Here is a 12,133-nt window from a genome sequence, read left to right as displayed (position 1 = left end):
GGAGAGGGTGGGTGATGGGTATTGAGGAGGGCACCTTTTGGGATGAGCACTGGGTGTTGTATGGAAACCAATTTGACAATAAATTTCAAATATTAAAAAAAAATGAAAAAAAAATGAGACTACGTTTCAACATAAAACAAAACAAAACAAAACAAAACAAAACCAAAAAAAATAAACTTGCTGTTGCTTAGAGTATGCAAATTTGAACACTAAAAATCATATACTGGACTAGGTCCACAGACTAAATGAATGCATATATTTACGTTTATAGTTACATTATAGGAAAACAAACAGTATATATATATATATATATATATATATATATAGTACTTAATACATAATGCATGATATATATATATATTGTTTTCCTATAATATATATTACATATATTATATACATATATATATACACACACGGCCACACACATATATTGGATGATGTTGCTTATCAGATTTTTAACACTTAACACTTAAGACTCTATTTCAATGTTTCTTTTTTTTGTTTCTGATACTGATAATGTATGTTTTTTTTTATCTTAAGCTATCTTTCAGCATTTTATTGTTTTATTTATTTAATAAAATAAACTTTTTGATTTCTGAACTTTTTCTTATAGATTTACTTTCCCTTTCTTCATCTTACCTTCTTTGATTTATATATACATACATATATATATGTATATATATATATATGGTGAGTAGATGGTGATATCAAAAAGACTTTTCTTAACAGTCATCGATTTTTTTGAATACTTAATTCACACTGAAAGAAGTGTTGTGTGTCCCACCTCTACAATTAAAAAAATGCAGAAACAAATATTAGGAATACTTTTATTGTCTTAATTTAATTAAATGTTTGTATAGTACTTTCCTATGTAATAAGGAATCTAAAATGTTCTTTTTTACCATTGACTGGAATTGTCAATGACTTCTGATATGTTGAAACAACTAAGTTGATTTCTCTTCTCCTTTACATTTGTTTTCTGGATATTTAGCGACCAGAACTGATTGACAGGTATGCAAGTATACTGACAAACAGTGTGCTTTGTGGAGTAAGCTTTTGCAAGGCAGGAGGTATGACTATGCAAATACTAGCAGATGGCTGTGTAAATGTAAATGTAGTTGTTCTACTAAAGCTTGACATCACAACACATTTAATTAATTTAAAATACATTAGTAAATATTCCAGAAAATTTATATTAAGAAATGTTTTAGAAACTTTCCGTCCATTAAAGAATTCTCCTTATCTGTTAGCTGGACTATGGGCATTGTAAAGTCTTGGCAAAAGATTTTATAGTTGAAAGATTTCAGTCTCTTAGAGGAATACGTGGCAGATGGCAATGTAAAGGAACTACTCAACTATTTGAGTGCTATGTTTAGGTAGCCATCTGCTGGGTATTCATTCCCCTGGGATGCACAGCTTACTTGGAGGCTAGGAAGCATGCCTACAGATTCAAAGTGGTTTTGGGTCCATGCATGTGCATGCACACACAACACACCTTCACACGTGCACGCACACACACACACACACACGAGAAAAAAATATATATATATACATATATATATATGTATATATATATATATATGAAATGTTGAGGAAATTTTGCAGCCATGTAGCTGGTTCCTAATTTTAAATGTTTTCTTATGACACTTTATTGAATATTCTAAATAAATACACATCAATTGTTGTGTTTAATCTTTCAAATGAAAAGCTTAAACTAGAATCCACCAATATTTAATCTTAGTCCAGTTAATTTTCCTGCAATGTATTTGGGATTATACTTGGAAAGGTAATGTTTTATAGATAAATATATTATTAGATGTATATTATGTAGAAGATTACAAGGAGAAATTAAGTCCCTGGTTTGAGTCCCTGGGAGATATATATGTATATAATTTTTTTAACTTTCCTTCCTCCCTCATTGAGTTTTTTTAAGCCTTTATTCTTTTAAGTAATCTCTATACCTAATTTGGGACTTGTTCTTACAACACTGAGATCAAGAGTTACACACTCTACCAATTGAACTAGCCAGAAGCCTCCCACCCCACCCCTTATTGAGGTTTGTGTTTTTTTTGATTTTTTTTGTTTTTTTTTTTTGAGTAAAATAAATACACATTCATTTAACAAGCACTTGGGTGACTACTATACTCTTTATTTAGGGAATATGTATTCAAATGCACATATTGTGGGCAATAGACAATCCATAATTTTATGTTGATCTTTATACTAAAATAATATTCAAAAATACACATGGCCCTTGATAAAAGTATGCAGTCTTATCTGTTGTAATAGAGTTGGAGTTTTCTGTTGTCACTAGTGATTGAAGTTTTTGGATATATAATTTTGCCTTCTTTATGATTGAGAATATTCTGTAAATGAAATATTGGAAAGTTATTTCAAATGATAAAACTTACTTTAAAAGTTTCATATCTCAAATTATCATATAACAAAGTAAAACAGGGTTTTGTGGGATATGTTGTATTTTGAAATAGGCATTTTTACCAACGAAAAATATCAAGAATAACAAACACTCATTGAAGAAAAGACAGTATGTTTTCTGTGATGTTCAGAATGGTAACTCCTCCAAATCTCCAGGATTGCAGTTAGTTGAGATGTCCAGGAATCAGTGTTGTCTTATTTCCAGGCAGGCGAGGTGTTCTTTCTAGGGACTGAGATGAATTTCATATCAGCTTTTCCTGAATAAAATGAACATTTAAAGTTAATAGTTTTATTATAGAAGAAACTTAAATTGTAGATTGCAAAAGTAGATAGCTCATCTGTAGGCCAGTTTGAGTAACCCCATAGCAGAATAATTTTAATTGGCTACTTTGTATTGACAATTCTTGATATTTACAGTGTGTATGGCTATTTTCTGATAGAAAATTATCTTAGAGAAGCTCCTGGAATGCTTTAATGGATTTATTTTCCAGGACATCTCTACAGATCCAAATCCTCTAGTTTAGCCATTTGTGCCAAATAATTAATACTCTCCTGCTCTTTGGTAAAGAATTAGTTCCAGTTAGTAGCTTAGGGAATCCAAAAGAAATTTGTCTTAATATTAAGATGTCTGATCTCATAACATAATGCTGCTTGGGGAAACAGGATTGTTTACATGTCATAGGGAAAAAAATCTAGCAAATATGTTAACAAGTAACAAGTATTAATAGTTTTCTTTATTTCTGTTGTAGTTGGAATGCAAGTAGTAAATGTGCTTTTAAAAAATTGTGTTATTGTTCATTAAGTTGTTAAATAAGAGAGGCATGAAGATTATCATTAGTTATTTGTGTGTTCCTTGAGAAAATTCTGTCTTTAGCATTCCTTGATTAGTACATGTGAAAAATGTTTCAGAAATATTTTCCTCAAAATTTATGTTTTTCTTACCTTAAAGAAGTTTCAATGTGTTTTAAATAGTTTTGCAGTACATTTGATACAATATTATTTATAGGTATCCTAGTTAACACAAGTGACTTCTTTAGTTATTCCATTGAAACAGCTATAACTAGAAATCAGCAATATTTAATCTCAGTTAATTTTCGTGAAAATGCATGTAAGTGTAAGGGTGTGTATTTTGAAAAGGAGTATTTTAAATTTTTTTTCAACGTTTTTATTTATTTTTGGGACAGAGAGAGACGGAGCATGAACGGGGGAGGGGCAGAGAGAGAGGGAGACACAGAATCGGAAACAGGCTCCAGGCTCTGAGCCATCCGCCCAGAGCCCGACGCTGGGCTCGAACTCACGGACCGCGAGATCGTGACCTGGCTGAAGTCGGACGCTTAACCGACTGCGCCACCCAGGCGCCCCATGAAAAGGAGTATTTTAGAGATGAAAAATATATGTATATATTTATAACAAATTATAAAATTATTTAGAAGAGATGCGCATAATACTGCCTGAGGTTAGGTACACCTGGGTGGCTCAGTCATTTAAGTGTCTGACTCTTGATTTTGTCCCATATCATGATCTCATGGTTTATGAGTTTGATACCCATGTCAGGCTCTGTGCTTACAGTGCAGTCTTCTTGGGATTCTCTCTTTCCCTCTCTCTCTCTCTGCTTCTTTGTCTCTCTTAAAAATAAATAAATAAACATTTAAAAAATACTGCCTAAGGTTTTTCATCTGTTTTCATTTTACCCCAACTCAGGTTAATTTTTTTTTTGAGAAGTCAAAATTTTGCTATTATCTACTCTGGTACTGACTACAATTTTAATATTGTATGTCAGTATTATTACCATTGTGTGTTAATATTTTAATGTTAATTTAGTATCATTAATATTGATATGTCTCAATTTCTTGACTGCAGTGACATTTCTAATGCCCTATCAATGTTTCTTTTCCTAAACTTCAGTATAAGTCTAGAAGTATAAAATGTATTTAATAGAGTATTTATTGTATTGAATTGTTTGACATCAGAAGTAATACAAGATCTCTTCATTAGCCATTCCCCCCAAAAATTGAAAATTCCATAGTTGCTTAAGAAATTAAGTAAAGGGTGAAAAAAGAAAAACCAACCAAGTTTAATACCACAGTCATTTATTACAGCTTATCCCAGGCAGGGGGATATTCAAGACTCCAGGTACTCTATGTATTTCACATTGTGTCAATATCATCCTTAAGTTGGAAAGTTCCTAAATCCCAATTCAGTCTATTTATTTTCTATCAAATATTGAAATATTCAGGCACCTTATAGACTCCTCTTGTTTTTTGTTTGTTTTTTTTTTATTAATTTTAAGCTAATTTGAAGATAAATTTGTTCCTGAGTATCTAAATATCTTAATAGAGAGATGATACTCTGGATATACAAATAATTTATGTAGGCAAGTAAGGCAAAGGACTAAGTTGAGTGCCTATAGACATCAGACACTACATCCTCAGTTTCCAGGACTTCATTTTTGAAAACAAAAAAGACCCAAGATTGAAGTGAACTAACAATCAAATAATTTCCTTAAATCTTAAATCAATGTGAAAATAGAAAAATGGGGGTGCCTGGGTGGCTCAGTTGGTTGAGTGTCCAACTAGTGATTTAGGCTCAGGTCATTATTTCATGGTTCGTGAGATCAAACCCCACATCAGCTCCTTGCTGATCATGGAGGCTGCTTAAGATGCGCTCTCTCTCTCTCTCTCTCTTTCTCTCTCTCTCTCAGTCGGTTAAGTGTCCGACTTTGGCTCAGGTCATGATCTTTCCATTTGTGAGTTCGAGCGTCGTGTAGGGCTCTGTGCTGACAGCTCAGAGCCTGGAGCCTGCTTCAGATTCTGTGTCTCCCTCTCTCTCTGCCCCTGTCCTGCTCATGCTCTGTCTCTCTCTGCCTTTCAAAAATAAATAAACGTTAAAAAAATGTTTAAAGATTCTATCTCTTTCGTTTTCTCCCTCTGCCCCTCTCTCCTGCTCACATTCTCTCTGTCTCTCAAACAAAAACAAAACAAACATTAAAATAGAAAAATAATTGCAGTTTGTTGTAGACATTCTTAGTTGAACAGTAACTGATGGTTTGTGTAGTAATTTCTATACTTATGCTTTTAACCAAAAGTATATACAGAAGAAGAAAAACATGTTCATGTCTTTTAAATGATAATTCGTTGAATAAATTGTTCCTGTATTAGTGAATTCCGTGTGTTGTCTTTCTGTATTATTCCTCTGAAATTTGTACTGTATTATATGCTTTTTGAGTGATGATTTAAAAACCAGATCTGTTTATTATTCTATTATGTGAATTTCACTACTATAGATTGCCCATTTATAGAAATCTCTTTTTTTTTTAATTTTTTTCAACTTTTATTTATTTTTGGGACAGAGAGAGACAGAGCATGAATGGGGAAGGGGCAGAGAGGGAGGGAGACACAGAATCGGAAACAGGCTCCAGGCTCTGAGCCATCAGCCCAGAGCCTGACGCGGGGCTCGAACTCACAGACCGCGAGATCGTGACCTGGCTGAAGTCGGATGCTTAACCGACTACGCCACCCAGGCGCCCCTAGAAATCTCTTTTTTAAGATAATTGAACCAGCTTTGATTTTTGACATTTTCATTTCCAAGAGGATATAACCTTTATCCTTTATGCTAAGGCAGGTTGAAGGTGATATATATGACAGCCCTATTCCTTATCTTAGATGAAATAGGAAACTACAGGTTCAATTTCCAGGTGATTGTGCATTAAAAGATATTGCACTCTGTTGGGGTATAGAGAGATTAAAAAGTTATTGAATAAAATATAAAAGTATCCACCTAGCCTTATATTTTGAAATTTGACTCACATGTTAACAAAAGGAAGTTTTATTAAAAGCAAATAGGAAATAATTTTAGCCATAAATGAATTGAAATCATTACTTAAAAATTTTATAACAAGGTTATATTCAGGTCGTAGGGGTCTCCTTAAGAAAAATTAATACAGAATGTAAATTACAAAATTAGATATAAATATGAATATTTGTTTAAAATGAGATGATATATCACAATAAATTATAAATGATAAAAAGATAACTAACACTACCAACCTAAAAAAATCCATAAAAGTAAGATATTTGGATCATTTAATAGTTTTCTATATCTCTAAAATAGATTTTTACTACTTTGATTAAAGATGATTAGATATGATATTATTTTCTGTAGAGAAAAGACAAATATGTAATTCTTATTTTTTCCAGCATGGTTGATCAAAATATTTTTCATTGTTAGAAATCAGAAAAGTTTTTTTCATCCTCACAACATAATAATAGCTTAATGCATTAGGATTTATACAATCTGGAACACAATTCTATAAAGTTCCTTCCATACATAGATGTAATATTTGGAAAAATTCTCATATTCTATTTTATGATTCTATTTCAAACATCATTTCTCTTCTACAACCTGCATTCTTTATGTTTTGGGTTGTAAGATAACCATTTTATATTTTACTTAGTGTTAAGGTTAAATGTATGCAAAATTAATTCCTTGTAGCTTTTTCCATTCTAAGGAATGGAACAAGTTTTTTACAAAGTTCCAAGGAAACCATCGAGTCTTGGTCAACCATGACACATGAATATTGGTACCTACACCCCACACTTTATCTCCAATTATGTCAAGAGATAAGATGTAGAAAGCTCTACCACTATCTTGTCAGGATATCCACAATGCACTGCTCCTGATCACAACACAGAAGGAGTGGTGCTATGCCAACCACATACTCAGTAGGCCAGATGTGGGAAAGCCAAGTTCCTACCACACCAGTATTGCTCTTGTATCTTTACCCATGCTCTCAACAGCAAAAAAGTTCAGTGCTTCCCATTTGTGCCACTTAAAATGCATGAATTTCAGTGTTTGAGGTCACTCTCCCAGAGGCCAATTTCTGATTTGCCAGATTGTTATAGTCAAGAGTGGGGTCCCTACCACTGACCCTATGTCCTTAAGTTTTATTCAGTGAATGCTACTTCAGGTGGTCAGATATGTGTACTGCTTGGCCATCTGCTATTTGGATCATGCCCATTACTTCAACATTGTTTCTGATGACTTGGAAAGAGGAAAGAATCTTTAAAGTTAGAAGTAAATAACAGTTCTGTATGTAAAATTAAATTTTTTATAAAAAACACTTCATTTTTATTTAAAAATAACATAATATGAAATAAATGTCAAGTAATCCTATGTAAGTATTTCTGAATGTATTTCCTTAATCAGGGAATTCATTTATTCAAATATTATTTACTGGGTATCATGATAGGTACAGTAATTACCAACAAATGTCCTACTTTTCTGAACCTTGATTTTATTGGAACGATGCAGAAAATAAACAAATATGTGACATATGTTGATATAAAATTTGCTGAAACAGGATAAGGAGATAGAGTATGGTAGAATAGTTAATGGAGCTTATATGAGCTGACAATGATGTTGAAAATAACTCTTGTATTTTAGAATGAACAGTCAAATAGTGAATATAACATTAACGGTTCTGGTCAGAGTTGCTAGTTTTTACACTGGCAAAATTAGAGCATTTCATGAGATAAACCTGTGGTTCCTTAAATTGTGTGTGTGTGTGTTAACATGCCTCTTTTTTTTTAAGTTGAGGTATAATGGACATACAACATTATAACAATTTCAGTTGTACAACATAATAATTTACATTTATATGTATTTTGAAATGATCACCACAACAAATCTAGTTCCAAACATATTTACATTTTTTTGCCTAAATTGGTTTTAATTGTGTCTTCAAACCAGCAGCTTTGACAGTTAGAAATGTATTTTGTAAAGTGCACCATTACTATTAAGAATAGAAAGCATGATTCAATATACATATGTTTTCTATACACACAGCTTTTCGATAATAATTCAAATATAACTTTAAAGTATCTGTAAAAGAAGCAGTGAAAATATCAGAATACTTTTGGAAGGTATTTCTAAGTCCATAATAGAAGAGTTCTATTATTTGGTCTTTTTCTATTTTATTCCAAAGTGGCTTAATGCATTCAAATAGTTTCTGCATACTCTATGTCTTTCTCACATCATTAGTCTAGAGCTACTGCTGAGAAGTAGCATTACAATATCAGCTTCCACTGAGAGGCTATTTACACCACTGGAAATTATGGAAATTTGAAAGTAGTGACAGGTGTTTCTAAACACCTCTTTTGAATTACTATGTTTACCTGCTTAGTGATGTTGTTCGAAGATAGTGCTCTTAGTTTTAATAATATGTGTAAAAAGTATTTAGTGGTTTATTAGATCCATGATATCAATTGAAATGTCATCTACCAAATGTCAATATAAGTAAATATTGAGATAAGAATGAGGGGATAAGTATCGGGAGAAAGTGTGGAAATAAGTTTGGATGAAGAAGTTTCTAGCACATTAAAATTGAAATTTCAGAAATGAGGCTTATGGAGGAAAGAGTGGGCTAATAACCTGGGAATTTCTGTAAAAAATATTTTTGGTAAAAAAAATGCATAGTAAAAATTAGGCTTTAAGGAATGTTTCACCTACTTTAAAAACCCAGCAGTGCCCCAAAGCTCAGAAACACTGCTTTTCCTATATACACCTGATGTCATAATTGTAAAAGTCTTGTAGGAATCAGTAAGTGCTACAGTACTGTTTTAATTGGAAATGGTGTGTTCACTTTTGCTTTAGATGATTAATTTCAAGTCCTTGTATATCTATTCTAGAAAAAGGGAAGCTAGATAATCATAGCTGAATAAAAGTAATTCTCTGAAGCAACTGTCAACTTATTATCACAAAGATAAAATCCCCTCAAGATCAATGAATTTGGGCACTATAGAGAATATCAATCTATTTAAAGGCCTTTGGAGGTGACTGCACCCTTAACGATTTCTGTTGTGTCTAAATAAACTGGACATAAAAACATGACCAAGAGATATAAAGCCAAAATTACTGATGTGATTATCATATTATGCAAATCACAAACACATCTAAGGTCCTACTTCACTTAGAATTATAATATTTAATATATTGTCCAAAATTTATGAAGAATTCATAAAAAGCCACAAGATAGTGGGTGGCTTAAATTTCATAAACACAATCTTATACAAGGGAAGGTGTTCTGAAATCTGTTTTTTTTTTTTTATTACATAATAGAATGACTAATATGTAGAGTGCTTGGCAGAAACTTGTAACAGCAATGAATGCTGAGTTGTCCAAATGTGGCATTTTCAGTGTCATATGAATTGAAACATAAGCCCTCAAAGTTCCTGATTTATGAGATTTGTTAAATGAGTAGATTTAGTATTATCTAGATGCTCTGTCCAGAACTTATGCAGCTCTGCTTAGACATCAAGTTCAAAAAGATCAGATCAGCATCAACCTATACTTTCACAGATTCATAGATTCTCCATATTCAACAAGAGGATTAATGACCTTGAGAGGCTAGGTAGTTCAGAATGAATTAGGATAAGTACGGGAATTGTTACAGGAGTTCTTAGGATCAAATGTACTTCAGTACTCCAGGACAAAATTGTTAAATTGGTTTAACAAGTTTGTTAAATTGGTTTTAAAAATTAGAAAGTTAATCAGATAAATCTAGACTCATGGTAGTGTAAACATTTTCTGTGTTGTTTGGTTTTGTTGAAGAGGTATTGGCTCTTTGACCTCAACAAACTTTCTTCTATTTCATCATATGCTTGTCAGAAGAAATGTGTCAGGCTCTGCAACTGTTTATCTTTCTCTCAGGCTGTATTGCAGATGCCCTAATTCCCTGGGAGAATATGTACTCATTTCCTTTTTGGTATCAATCTTATGTCTAACAAATGCCGTATTTCTAGAAGATACTATGCTGGGCATTCTCTGACTTTCAGTTAGCATGAAGCAATGTAATGCACTGTTCAGAACACTGTCCCTTTGCATACTTTGGCAGAAACATAATGATTTGCAACTCTAAATATGCTACATTCCTTAATGGAAGAACTTTCCCAAAGTCAACAGCAGCATATTTAAAATAGAGTAAAAACAACTGCCTAAATACCTGAAAATGTGAAAACTTCAGAGTTTTTTTTTTCTGAAGAAAATCTTGAATTAAATTGAAATTTTTATTTTAACTGTTTATATTTTTAGAAAGCCAAAGTTAATTTGATTGACTAGTCCTACTTTTCATAATGAATACCTTAGGGACATGTAGTCTCTTATTACTTAAGAGATTTTATTTTTACACTTTGACAGTTCCCACTCCCTTGTTTTTCAGTTACAATTAACTCTCATTTTTATCAGCAAACTTGCCCTCTCTTCAGCCTTAGATTTCACTTTTTACAAATATGTTCTCGATGTGTCTAATCATAGAATGATACAAAGACCTGTGGGAATATTCTTATACTTTGTGTCTAAAAATGTCAGTTGATCTATTTATTGTTATCCTTTTATAGTAGGAATGGGATAGATTATAATGAAGACCTGAGTTAAAATACAGTTTATGGCCAGTCGTGATTTCACATGAAATTGATACAAAAGTCTCCCTTCTCTGTGGTGGCAGTTAATGTATATAAAGTGGACTGTGACCTGGCTTTCGGTTCATTATATTTGCATTTTTTTTCTTTAAAAACATCCAAAGATGTATAATCAATATGTAGTGCTTTTAAACCCCATCATTTGAAAGCTCTCAGGCAATAGTTTATTTTTGCTTTTGTTTCCCTTGCCTCAGGAGACATGTCTAGTAAGAAGTTGCTATGGCCCATGTCAGAGGGGTTACTGTCTGTGTTCTCCTCTAGGATTGTGATAGTTTCCTGTCTCACATTTGGGTCTTTCATCCATTTTGAATTTATTTTTGTGTATTGTGTAAGAGAATGCTCCAGCTTCATTCTTTTGCATGTTGCTGTTTGGTTTTCCCAACATCATTTGTTTAAGAGACTGTCTTTTTCCCATTGGATATTCTTTCCTGCTTTGTCAAAGATTAGTTGACACATAGTTGTGGGTCCATTTGCGTTTTTTTTTTTTTAATTCTGTTCCATTGATCTACATGTGTATTTTTGAGCCAGTACTATACTGTCTTGATCACTAGAGCTTTGTCATAAAACTTGAAGTCTAGAATTGTGATACCTCCAGCTTTGTGTTTCTTTTTCAAGATTGCTTTAGCTATTTAGAGTTTTTTGTGGTTCCATACAAATTTTAGGATTCTTTGTTCTAGCTCTGTAAAAGAATTCTTGTGGCATTTTGATAGGGATTGCTTTAAATGTGTAGATTGCTTTGGTCAGTAGAGCCATTTTAGCATTTGTTTTTTCAATCCATGAGCATGGGATGGCTTTCCATTATTTTTGTGTCCTCATCTACTTCTTTCATCAGGGGGCCTTTGGGTGGCTCAGTTGGTCAAGTGTCCAACTTCACCTCAGGTCATGATCTCACGGTTAGTGAGTTCAGCCCTGCATTGGGCTCTCTGATGTCAGCACAGAGCCCATTTCAGATCTTCTGTCCCCTTCTCTCTCTGTCCCTTCCCTGCTGGTTATCTCTCTTTCTCTCTCAAAATAGATAAATAATAAAATTAAAATTTTCTTTTATCAGGGTTTTATAGTTTTCAGAGTATAGATTTTTACCTTTGGTTGGGTTTATTCCTAGGTACCTTAGGTTTTTTGAAGCAATTGTAAATGGGATGGATTCCTTGACTTCTCTTTCTGCTGTTTCATCCTTGGTGTATAACAATGCCAAAAGATTTCTCTGCATTCATTTGATATCCTGT

This window comes from Herpailurus yagouaroundi, unplaced genomic scaffold (genome assembly GCF_014898765.1).
Source record: "Herpailurus yagouaroundi ecotype Mexico unplaced genomic scaffold, PumYag 162, whole genome shotgun sequence".
Classification (NCBI taxonomy): Eukaryota; Metazoa; Chordata; class Mammalia; order Carnivora; family Felidae; genus Herpailurus; species Herpailurus yagouaroundi.
Note: the sequence above shows the minus strand (reverse complement) of the source record.